Raw genomic sequence first — 12,659 nt, 5'->3', positions numbered from 1 at the left:
GAAGTGGGAGAAAGAGATAGAAAGTCACTGTTAAAAAGAAAAAGAGAAACAGTAAAAAAAGTAATACCACACAACAGGGTATAAATTTCATAACAGCATATAGCAAACAGTTTAATACAATAACAAATATCATAAAGAGTAATTTAAATATACTACAGACAGACTCTACTTTAAACACAATTCTGTCTGGAGGCTGTAGATATATAGCTAGGAGATCGCCAACAATAGGTGACAAAGTGATTGAATATGTTTATACTACCAAAGGGAAGAATCAAACCAAGGAACATCCTATATAATAAATGGCCAGGTATGTTTGTCAGATGCAGTCATGTGCAGTAGAGACTGCGCAGGACAAACATACCTGACGTTTGTATCCTAACAGCAGAGAGGGAGGCGAAAGCGTCATGTCAGGGGGCATGGCCGGGAGTGACGAGAGGTGTAGTTGGCGTGATGAAGGGCATGGTCGGATGGGTGCCATGATGGCGGCGTGGCCATGTGGGGTGCTGTGATGGTTGTGGACGGGCGGGGTGCCACGATGGGGGCGTGGCTAGGCAGGGTCTTGAGATAGAGTGCTAAAGGGTTTGAGAGAGAGAGAGCCAGAGAGGGGAAGAGAGAGCAAAAGAGGGGGGAGAGAGAGTCAAGGAGGTGGGAGAGAGAGTAAAAGAGGGTGAGAGAGAGCAAAATAGAGTCGGGAGAGAGTGCAAAAGAGAGGGGGAGAGAGCCAAAGACGGGGGAGAGAGAGCAAAAGAGAGGGGGGAGAGAGCCAAAGAGGGGGAGAGTGAGCAAACAAAAGATGGGGAGAGAACCAAAGAGGGGGGAGAGAGAACAAAAGAGAGGAGGGAGAGAGCAAAAGAGGTGGGAGAGGGAGCCAAAAAAAGGGCGGAGAGAGCCAAAGAGGGGGGAGAGAAAACAAAAGCGAGGGGGGAGAGAGCCAAAGAGGTGGGAGAGAGAGCAAAAGAAAGGGGAAGAGAGAACAAAAGAGAGGGGGAAGAGAGAGCAAAAGAGAGGGGGAAGAGAGAACAAAAGAGAGGGGGAAGAGAGAACAAAAGAGAGGGGGGAGAGAGAACAAAAGAAAGGGGGGAGAAAGCCAAAGAGGGGGGGAGAGAGAGCGCAAAAGAAAGGGGGGAGAGCTAAAGAGGGGTGGAAGAGCGCAAAATAAAGGGGGGAGAGAGCCAAAGAGAGGGGGAGAGAGAGCAAAAGAGAGGGGGAGAGAGAGCTAAAGAGAGGAATGAGAGAGAGAGCAAAAGAGAGGGATGAGAGAGAGAGCAAAAAAGAGGTGGGAGAGAGAGCAAAAGAGAGGGGTGAGAGAGAGAGAGCAAAAAAGAATGGGGAGATATAGCAAAAGAGAGGGGGGAGAGAGAGCACAAAAGATAGGGAGAGAGAGAGCACAAAAGAGAGGGGGAGAGAGCAAAAGAGGGGGGAGAGAGAGCAAAAGAAAGGGGGGAGAATGACAAAGAGGGGGGAGAGAGAGCAAAAGAAAGGGGGGAGAGAGCCAAAGAGGGGGAGAGAGAGCAAAAGAAAGGGGGGAGAGAGCAAAAGAAAGGGGAAGAGAGCCAAATAGGAGGGAGAGAGAACAAAAGAGAGGGGGAGAGAGTGTAAAAGAAAGGGGGGAGAGAGCCAAATAGGTGGGAGTGAGAGCAAAAGAGAGGGGGAGAGAGATCAAAAGAGAAGGGAGAGAGAGAAAAAGAGAGGGGGAGAGAGAGTAAAAGAGAGAGGAGAGAGAGAGCAAAAGAGAGGGGAGAGAGAGAGCAAAACAGAGGGGAGAGAGAGAGAGCAAAAAAGAGGGGAGAGAGATAGCAAAAGACAGGGGAGAGAGAGAGAGCAAAAGAGAGGGGAAATAGAGAGCAAAATAGAGGGGGGAGAGAGAGCAAAAGAGAGGGGGAGAGAGAGAACAAAAGAGAGGGGGAGAGAGATCAAAAGAGAAGGGAGAGAGAGAAAAAGAGAAGGGGAGAGAGAGCAAAAGAGAGGGGAGAGAGCAAAAACGAGGGGAGAGAGAGAGCAAAAAAGAAGGGTGAGAGAGAGATAGCAAAAGAGAGGGGTGAGAGAGAGCAAAAGAGAGGGGAAATAGAGAGCAAAATAGAGGGGGAGAGAGAGAATAATAGAGGGGGGAGAGAGAGAGCAAAAGAGAGGGGGAGAGAGAGAGCAAAAGAGAGGGGGAGAGAGAGACAAAGAGGCGGGAGAGAGAGCAAAAGAGAGGGTGAGAGTTAGAGCAAGGGGTGGGACCGCTGTACTTCAAAAAATGGCCTGTGTACACGGGCTTTAGGACTAGTTGATTATAAAAAAAGGCTGCTTTAAATGTGGTTATCAATATCATCCATGTTTAACTTGTACATATACTAAAGTAGGGGACACCTTTTCCTCCTCAACTACGAACAAGGAATATATAAATAAATATCATCTAGATTATACAGATGCGTGAGATAGAGGGCTAAAGGGTTTGAGAGAGAGAGAGAGCCAGAGAGGGGAAGAGAGTGCAAAAGAGGGGGAGAGATAGTCAACGAAGTGGGAGAGAGAGCAAAAAAGGGGGTCGAGAGAGAGCAAAATAGAGTTCAGAGAGAGCCAAAGAGGGGGAGAGGTAGCAGAAAAAAGGGGGAGAGAGCCAAAGAGGGGGTGAGAACAAAAGAGAGGGGGAAGAGAGCCAAAGAGGTGGGAGAGAGAGCAAAAGAGGGCGAGAGAGAGCAAAAGAGAGTGGGGAGAGAGAGCAAAAGAGAGGGGGGAAGAGAGCCAAAGAGAGGGAGAGAGAGCAAATGAAAGGGGGGAGAGAGAGCAAAAAAGGGGGGAGAGAGAGCAAAAGAGAGGTGGAAGAGAGCCAAAGAGGGGGAGAGAGAGCAAAAGAAAGGGGGGAGAGAGCCAAAGAGGGGGGAAGAGAGAATAAAAGAGAGGGAGGAGAGAGAACAAAGGAAAGGGGGGAGAAAGCAAAAGAGAGGGGGAGAGTGAGAGCAAGGGGTGGGACCGCTGTACTTCAAAAAATGGCCTGTGTATGCAGGCTTTAGGACTAGTTGATTATAAAAAAGGCTGCTTTAAAGGTGGAGGATTGTAGGTGAAATTTAAGCTTATAAATGTTAAAAATTTACAAAACAACAATAAAATGCTGCGTTTTCATCAATGAAAGTCACTTTATTTTTTTATTCTATATGCGATTGCATGTTTCACTGGGTCTTAGTTTACCATCACTTTAACTTGTACATATACTAAAGTAGGGGACACCTTTTCCTCCTCAACTACGAACAAGGAATATATAAATAAATATCATCTAGATTATACAGATGCGTGAGATAGAGGGCTAAAGGGTTTGAGAGAGAGACAGAGAGGGGAAGAGAGTTGTCAAATTCAGCAGCTACTTGCTGATACTAGCACTTGATTAACACTGTAAGATTTGTGTTACATGTGTTTTAAGACAGTCTGCTAGTGAGTAGACATACTCATAAACACTTGAGATAATCTTGCCTTATAGATCTACCCCAGAAATATATGTTGTATTACAGGGCAACAACTTATGCAAAGGATTTGGAGGAGAGTGAGACATAAAACAGTAATCACTGTAGGAGTGTAATTAGGAACACTGTTGGTCAGATGAGAATCGAAATGATATAGATAAAGTCTCTGTGGTATAGGTGTGTAACTGATAAAGTGTAGCAAGCACAAATGAGGAATATGGATTCACTAGTCACAGCATAAAACACAGTTCTGAAATGAGGTAGGTGAGCTAAACCGGAAAATCTCCTACTTGGCAATAATGCTAGGATATGCAGGTTGGAACAATAGTAATCATACAACTTTACATACGGAACCTGTTTGTAGATGTCTTAGGAAGGAGAGTGGTTGAAGTAGCAGCACGCTCCTGAGGAAAGCTGTCCGGTGGCTGTGTTGAGCTGTGCTGGTTACCTGCTTGCGCTGAGGATAGAGACTCGCTGAGTGCGTGCAGCGCAGGCCGTGTCAGCGTGATGAGCTCAGGAGCAGGGTTGCTAGGAGATGCACTTGTTTGTAGCGTGGTTGTCGGCTGTGTACTCTGAAGGTGTCAGTGCCTGCTGCTGTGGAATCCTGACGTTAACAAGAGGATTTGAGTAGCGTCTGTAGAAATGTTAAGATTCTGTAGGAATACAAGGTATTGGTTAGAGCTGAGTTACTTCGGAAATTCACTTTAATAAACCAGCAATGTATGATGGGAAACATCAGAGTTTATAGGAAGTAGAATCACAAATTGAATGAAAAGGTGGTATGTGAGTTTAGACAGGCTGCTAAAGGTGGAATGGAGATATATATGACATACCCCCCCCAAAGGGACCATAAGGGGTCATCAAGGTGCAGGCCGATCCGGATGCCGTCTATGGAAGAGGGACACCAAACGGGGTGTGGAGAGATTGGCGGCAGGTTCCCAGGAATCCTCAGAGGAGTCAAAGCCTGCCCAATGGACAAGATATTGAAGCTGTCCATGGCACCGTCTGGAGTCAATCACAGAATGCACCTCGTATTCAGGATCCGGAGTCGGGGAAGCCGGAGGAGAGGGAGGCAGAGGTCGTGAAGCATCACAGGGTTTAATGAGAGAGACATGGAATGTCGGATGGATCCGATAAGTCGAAGGTAATTGTAGAGTAACAGTAAGAGGGTTGCGTATGGCAAAGATAGGGAACGGCCCTACATAGAGTTTATTAAATTTCCTACAGGGGGTTGGTATTCTCAAGTTTCTGGTGGCTAAACAAACTAGGTCTCCAACCTTATAGTTTGGGTGAGGTCTATGATGTAGGTCATAATAGCGTTTCTGGGTGGCTTGAGCCTGTTGAATATTATCCCTGATGACTGAAAAGGTATGTTTGATTGAAATGACCAGTTCGTTAACCTGTGGACAGGGGGTGTCCGTAAGAGGTAAAGGATGGAAGCGAGGATGGAGTCCAGAGTTAACAAGAAGGGAGAATATCCAGTGGATGAGTAAGTTGTGTTATTGTAGGCAAATTCTGCTTGAGGCAGAAAAGAAAGCCAGGACTCATGTTTGTTGGAGCAGAAGCATCTTAAATACTGCTCCAACCATTGATTGGTTCTCTCGCAGAGACCATTCGTTTGTGGATGGTATGAAGTGGTCAGATGTTGTTGTATATCAAGAGAGCGGCATAGATTTTTCCAGAATTTGGAAGTGAATTGGGACCCTCTATCACTAAGTACTGATGTTGGGAGACCATGCAAACGGACTACCTCTCTGATGAATAATTCTGCAGTCTTTTGGGCTGTTGGGAGTGATTCTGTGGGGATGAAATTGGCCATTCTAGAAAACATATCCACTACCACGAAGATGACAGACATCCCTTCTGATTTTGGAAGGTCGGCTATGAAATCCATAGATACACTGGTCCAAGGGAACTCGGGTACTGGTAAGTTTTGAAGCAAGCCCAGGGGTAGTTGGTGTGAGGGTTTACAGGTCGGACATGTGGGACAAGACTTTACGTAAGTGACTACAGGCTGTCTCATAGTAGGCCACCAAAAATATCTCTGTAGGAGGTCAAGAGTCTTGTGAATCCCCAAGTGTCCAGCCAAAGATGTATCATGAGATAGTGACAAGGCTTTGTCGCGAAGGGTTGGTGGTACATAAAACCTGGATCGGTTACAAAGGATTCCATTATCATCAGGTATGAGGGGATAAGAGGTTTTTGTAGTATCCAATTGTTGTTGGATCTTTAGTTCTGCAAAGTCTTTGGAGATGAGGCCAACTATGCAAGACTTGGGAACAATTGTCGAGAAAGGTGAGGCTACCTGGAGTCTGACATCCTTACGAGAGAGGGCGTCAGCCTTTCCATTCCTCGATCCTGGGCGATAAGTGATCGTATACTTGAAACGAGAAAAATAGAGGCTCCAGCAGAGCTGTCGGGCAGAGAGGGTGCGATTAGTCTGAAGATACTGGAGGTTTTTGTGATCTGTATAGATCACAATCGGTTGTTCAGCACCCTCCAGTAATTGTCTCCACTGGTCAAAAGATGACTTGATTGCCAACAGCTCTTTTTATCCAACTGGATAATTTAATTCTGCAGGTGTTAATAGTCTGGAGAAATAACAGACAGGATGCAATGAGTCTTTGGGAGAGGTTCTCTGAGAGAGAACCGAGCCAATGGCGTATTCTGAAGCGTCTACTTCTAGAACGAATTGGGCCTTACAATCGGGTAGTTGCAGGACAGGTGATGAGAAAAACAAGTTTTTTAGAAGATCAAAGGCCTTTTGTGCTTGTGAAGTCCATATAAAGGATGTTGTGGACTTAGTCAGGTTAGTGAGTGGTTTGGTGAGTGCTGCAAAGTTCTGGATGAAACGTCTGTAGAAGTTTGCAAAGCCTAAGAACCGTTGGACATCTTTTACCATAGACAGTCTTGGCCAGGAGGTGATGGCTGAGATTTTACTGTCTTCCATCATTATCTTACTCTTGCTAATGCGATAGCCCAGGAATGACACCTCACTAACATGGAAGAGACACTTTTCAAGTTTAACATAAAGTTTGTGTGTCTTTAGCCTGGATAAAACAAGCCTGACGTGTGTGACATGTTCTGAGAATGTAGAAGAGTAAATCAGAATGTCGTCAAGATAGACCACCAGAAAAGTGTCAAGGATGTCCCTAAAGATGTTGTTAATGAAGTTCTGAAATGTTACCGGAGCGTTGCATAGTCCGAATGGCATAACAGTATACTCGAAAAGACCATATCTGGTCCTAAATGCAGTCAGCCACTCGTCTCCGGCCCTTATTCTAACAAGGTTATAGGCGCCTCTAAGATCCAGTTTTGTGAATATAGTTCCGCCTGTTAACCTCTCAATCAGTTCTGGAATGAGAGGCAGGGGGTACCTGTTCTTTATGGTACGCTTATTTAACTCCCGATAATCTATTATCGGGCGTAGGGACCCGTCCTTGTTTTTAACAAAAAATATGCCGGCTCCTGCAGGAGAAGTGGAGGGCCGGATAAAGCCTTTTCTCAAATTTTCTGCTATGTAGGACTTAAGGTGAAGTAGTTCGGGTCTAGATAGGGGGTAGATATGGCCATAGGGGATGGTTGCTCCGGGAAGCAGGTCTATGGGGCAATCGTAGGCCCTATGAGGAGGTAGAGACTCGGCCTCAGTCTTATTGAAGACCTCAGAGAAATCAAGGTATTGAGTAGGAACTGTAGGAGTAGTTGTGGTGAGTAAATGGGAGTCAGGAAAACACGTGGTTGTACAGTAAGGGGAAGAGAAATCAAGTGTGAGGGTATCCCAATGAACCGTAGGTTGGTGTTGTTTAAGCCAAGAAATACCCAGGATAACAGGATAAATGGGGGAAGAGATGATATCGAAAGTGATGGTCTCAGAGTGACCAGAAGAGGAGGTAACAAGTAAAGGGATGGTTTGTTGAGAGACTGGACCTGAAGGTAAGTGAGTACCATCAATAACTTTCAGATGCAAAGATGTGCTTTTCAACAAAAAAGGTATTTTATTAACTTCAACTAAACTTATATCAATAAAGTTGGCACAAGCGCCGGTGTCGATCATGGCGTTTCAATTTATCCGATGTCGATCCCACTGCAAAAGTAAGGGAATGGTAAGATATGCAGTGGTTGTATATTTAGTATGCAAACAGTGGTGTGGTGTATGTACATTACCTAATTTTTGTCTCAAGAGTAAGGGGCATTCTTTAACTGCATGGTCAGTCCCGGCGCAGTACATACAGAGGTTTAATGCATGGCGTCTAGCCTTTTCTTGAGCAGAGAGGGGTTCTCTTAGGAAACTGATATCCATGGGTTGTTCAGCCGGTGGAGTGGTACTGGGAGGAGTTGGAAGTAGTCTGCGCACTGCAGTAGTGGAAGGATTTTTCTCTTGTCTCCTCTCCCTAAGTCTTCGGTCAATGGTTATCGTTAGAGTATACAACTCTTCAAGGCGATCCGGTATGCCAATCCTGGTGAGTTCATCTTTGATCTCTTCAGCGAGACCTAGGCGATATTGGTTCTTCAATGAAACCTCATTCCAGAGGGAATCTCTTGCCCAGATTTTGAAGCGGGTGATATAGTCTTCTACCGGTGTTTTTAGCTGCTTCAGGTTTCTAAGTTTACCCTCTGCCGTAACCTGTCGGTAGGGGTCGTCATATAGTGTAGAGAGGGCCTTGAGGAAGGCATCTAAGGAATTCAGTATAGGGTCCTGGGTCTCGTAGAATGAGTCAGCTCAGGCCCTGGGTTCACCCCTTAAATAGGACACAATGGTGAGCACCTAGGTTCGGGCAGTTGTATAAGTCCTTGAGCATAGATCAAACAACAAAAGGCAAGCGTTCCTGAACTGCCTGAAGGAGGATCGGTCACCAGAAAATTTCTCTGGGTAAGAGACCTGGGGTTCAGTATGATGGTCATTTCCTGTGTTTCTGTTGGACAATACTTCCCTTAAACAGGCTTTGAGGCTCTGGTTTTCAACCTGTAGCTCTCTGAATGCCTGGGTGAGATTGTATAGCCGTTGGTTAAGGCTCTGTAATTGGGGGGTCACATCAGACTGCTCCATTATCTCTTTTTGTTTGTTTTTTAGGGCTGGTTTATTATGTCAAATTCAGCAGCTACTTGCTGATATTAGCACTTGATTAACACTGTAACATTTGTGTTATATGTGTTTTAAGACAGTCTGCTAGTGAGTAGACATACTCATAAACACTTGAGATAATCTTGCCTTATAGATCTACCCCAGAAATATATGTTGTATTACAGGGCAACAGCTTAGGCAAAGGATTTGGAGGAGAGTGAGACATAAAACAGTAATCACTGTAGGAGTGTAATTAGGAACACTGTTGGTCAGATGAGAATCGAAATGATATAGATAAAGTCTCTGTGGTATAGGTGTGTAACTGATAAAGTGTAGCAAGCAAAAATGAGGAATATGGATTCACTAGTCAGAGCATAAAACACAGTTCTGAAATGAGGTAGGTGAGCTAAACCGGAAAATCTCCTACTTGGCAATAATGCTAGGATATGCAGGTTGCAACAATAGTAATCGTACAACTTTACATACGGAACCTGTTTGTAGATGTCTTAGGAAGGAGAGTGGTTGAAGTAGCAGCACGCTCCTGAGGAAAGCTGTCCGGTGGATGTGTTGAGCTGTGCTGGTTACCTGCTTGTGCTGAGGATAGAGACTCGCTGAGTGCGTGCAGCGCAGGGTTGCTAGGAGACGCACTTGTTTGTAGCGTGGTTGTCGGCTGTGTACTAGGAAGGTGTCAGTGCCTGCTGCTGTGGAATCCTGATGTTAACAAGAGGATTTGAGTAGCGTCTGTAGAAATGGTAAGATTCTGTAGGAATACAAGGTTTTGGTTAGAGCTGAGTTACTTCGGAAATTCACTTCAATAAACCAGCAATGTATGATGGGAAACATCAGAGTTTATAGGAAGTATAATCACTAATTGAATGAAAAGGTGTTATGTGAGTTTAGACAGGCTGCTAAAGGTGGAATGGAGATATACATGACAAGAGTGCAAAAGATGGGAAGAGAGAGCAAAAGAGAGTGGGGAGAGAGAGCAAAAGAGAGGGGGGAGAGAGCAAAAGAGGGAGAGAGAGAGCAAAAAAGGGGGGAGAGAGAACAAAAGAGGGGGGGAGAGCAAAAGAGAGGTGGAAGAGAGCCAAAGAGGGGGAGAGACAGCAAAAGAAAGGGGGGAGAGAGCCAAAGAGAGGGAAAGAGAGAATAAAAGAGAGGGAGGAGAGAGAACAAAAGAAAGGGGGGAGAAAGCAAAAGAGAGGGGGAGAGTGAGAGCAAGGGGTGGGACCGCTGTACTTAAAAAAATGGCCTGTGTACGCAGGCTTTAGGACTAGTTGATTATAAAAAAAGGCTGCTTTAAAGGTGGAGGATTGTAGGTGAAATTTAAGCTTATAAATGTAAAAAATTTACAAAACAACAATAAAATGCTGCGTTTTCATCAATGAAAGTCACTTTATTTTTTTATTCTACATGCGATCGCATGTTTCACTGGGTCTTAGTTTACCATCACTTTAACTTGTACATATACTAAAGTAGGGGACACCTTTTCCTCCTCAACTACGAACAAGGAACATATAAATAAATATCATCTAGATTATACACATGCGTGAGATAGAGGGCTTAAGGGTTTGAGAGAGAGAGAGAGCCAGAGAGGGGAAGACAGTGCAAAAGAGGGGGAGAGAGAGCAAAAGAGAGTGGGGAGAGAGAGCAAAAGAGAGGGGGAGAGCCAAAGAGGGGGGAGTGAGAGCAAAAGAGAGGGGAGAGAGCCAAAGAGGGGGAGAGGGAGCAAACAAAAGATGGGGAGAGAACCAAAGAGTGGAGAGAGAACAAAAGAGAGGGGGCTGAGAGCCAAAGAGGGGGGAGAGAGAGCAAAAGAGAAGGGAGAGAGAGCCAAAGAGGTGGGAGAGGGAGCAAAAAAAAAGGGGGAGAGAGCCAAAGAGGGGGGAGAGAGAACAAAAGAGAGGGGGGAGAGAGCCAATGAGGTTGGAGAGAGAGCAAAAGAAAGGGGGAGAGAGCCAAAGAGGGGAAGAGAGAACAAAAGAGAGGGGGGAGAGAGAACAAAAGAAAGGGGGGAGAAAGCCAAAGAGGGGGGGAGAGAGAGCACAAAAGAAAGGGAGGGGAGAGCCAAAGAGGGGGGAGAGAGCGCAAAAGAAATGGGGGAGAGAGAGCAAAAGAGAAGGGGGAGAGAGCAAAAGAGAGGGGGAGAGAGCAAAAGAGAGGGGGAGAGAGAGCAAAAGAGGGGGGGACAGGGCAAAAGAGAGGGGGAGAGAGAGCAAAAGAGAGGAGGAGAGAGAGCAAAAAAGAGGGGGGAGAGAGAGATTGCAAAAAAGAGGGGGGAGAGAGAGATAGCAAAAGAGAGGGGGAGAGAGCCAAAGAGGAAGAGAGAGAGCAAAAGAAAGGGGGGAGAGAGAGCAAAAGAAAGGGGGAAGAGAGCCAAATAGGGGGGAGAGAAAACAAAAGAGAGGGGGAGAGAGTGCAAAAAAAGGGGGGAGAGAGCCAAAGAGGTGGGGGAGAGAGCAAAAGAGAGGGGGGGGAGAGATCAAAAGAGAAGGGAGAGAGAGCAAAAGAGAGGGGAGAGAGAGAGAGCAAAAAAGAGGGGAGAGAGAGAGCAAAAAAGAGGGGGGAGAGAGAGATAGCAAAAGAGAGGGGGAGAGAGAGAGCAAAAGAGAGGGGAAATAGAGAGCAAAAGAGAGGGGGGGAGAGAGAGAGCCAAAGGGGGGGGGAGAGAGCAAAAGAGAGGGGGAGAGAGATCAAAAGAGAAGGGAGAGAGAGAAAAAAGAGAGGGGAAGAGAGGGCAAAAGAGAGGGAGAGAGAGAGCAAAAAAGAGGGGAGAGAGAGAGATAGCAAAAGAGAGGGGGGGAGAGAGAGCTAAAGAGAGGGGAAATAGAGAGCAAAATAGAGGGGGAGAGAGAGAAAAATAGAGGGGGGAGAGAGAGCAAAAGAGAGGGAGAGAGAGCACAAAAGAGAGGGGGGAGAGAGAGAGCGCAAAAGAGAGGGGGAGAGAGAGACAAAGAGGAGGGAGAGAGAGCAAAAGAGAGGGGGAGAGTGGGGGGGGGGCGGAGCCAGGCCATGATGGCAGATGGTCGCATGTAGCTAAAGCTCTGTGTGCAGAGACACCAACACACATCACCAAAAGCCTGCAGGGAACATATTTCAGCCGGACCCTTCTGATTAAAAGTTTGCTGGGGCGACTGTGGACACTATAAAGCCTGTGGTCCGTCTTGGGGGCGGTTACCGCTCTATACCTGCAGAATGGCGAAACCAGATTGGGGCCTAACACTGAGCCGCGGTTAATCTCACTTAGCCCGCGCTCCGCAAAGACTCTTCCTACTTCAGTTTTGACCCGACTGGCAACCGGGAAGGTCACACCGGGTACTGCTCCTGTTGACGTGCAATGAGATTCTAATCGCGAGAACAGGTCAGTTACCGCACGCACATGGCGCATAAGCCATAGCACTCCATAGTTACTTATTAACCACCATAAGCACCAGGAGGTCAGCTCGTAGCACCGGATCACAATGCATCCATCTGATAACACAGCCACGCTCCTTACATGATACTGGGCAGTAGTTAAATTCAGCTCCTCATACACCCTAAAGCACACTCCTCTATAACACAGTTAGTGGGACACACCAGAAACAGAGACTAAGGCCAAGTGTACAAATGGTCGCCACAAACTGTAATAAGCAGATATAACAGGAGGCTCAGTGGCATCTAGCTAACCAGCATCAGACTTCCTTTTTTGTCTCCTGTAGTGTGGAGTGCAGTGACGCAGTTAAGGAATAATGGCCTCTAAGAGGAACCATAAACTAGATAAATTGCAAAAGTTGCAGACGGCTCAGCAAGCTACAGTTAGCAGCTTTTTTCAGTCTACATGCGGTGATACCCAAGAAATCATGGAGCACACTAATAACGTGCCTCTCTCACAAGGCTCACTGGACTCTCCAGTTTCCATAACATCTGAATATGCCTGTCAATTAAAGGCAGATATTGCTAACCTGCCCACAAAAGCAGATTTTGAAGCCTTAAAGTCTATCATCACCACAGAAATTTCTAATATGAAAAAAGATATTAATGAGATTGGTAACAGGCTTGAATATGTAGAAGAAGGCCAGGACTCTTTAAATGCTCTGTTTGACAACATAACCACCCAAGCTAACATACACAACACTCAAATCGAAAGTCTACAAGATAAAATTGAAGACCTCGATAATAGA

Source organism: Bombina bombina, chromosome 6 (genome assembly GCF_027579735.1).
Source record: "Bombina bombina isolate aBomBom1 chromosome 6, aBomBom1.pri, whole genome shotgun sequence".
NCBI classification, from domain to species: Eukaryota; Metazoa; Chordata; class Amphibia; order Anura; family Bombinatoridae; genus Bombina; species Bombina bombina.
The sequence above is the reverse complement of the archived record's forward strand: the minus strand, read 5'-3'. Positions refer to the sequence as shown.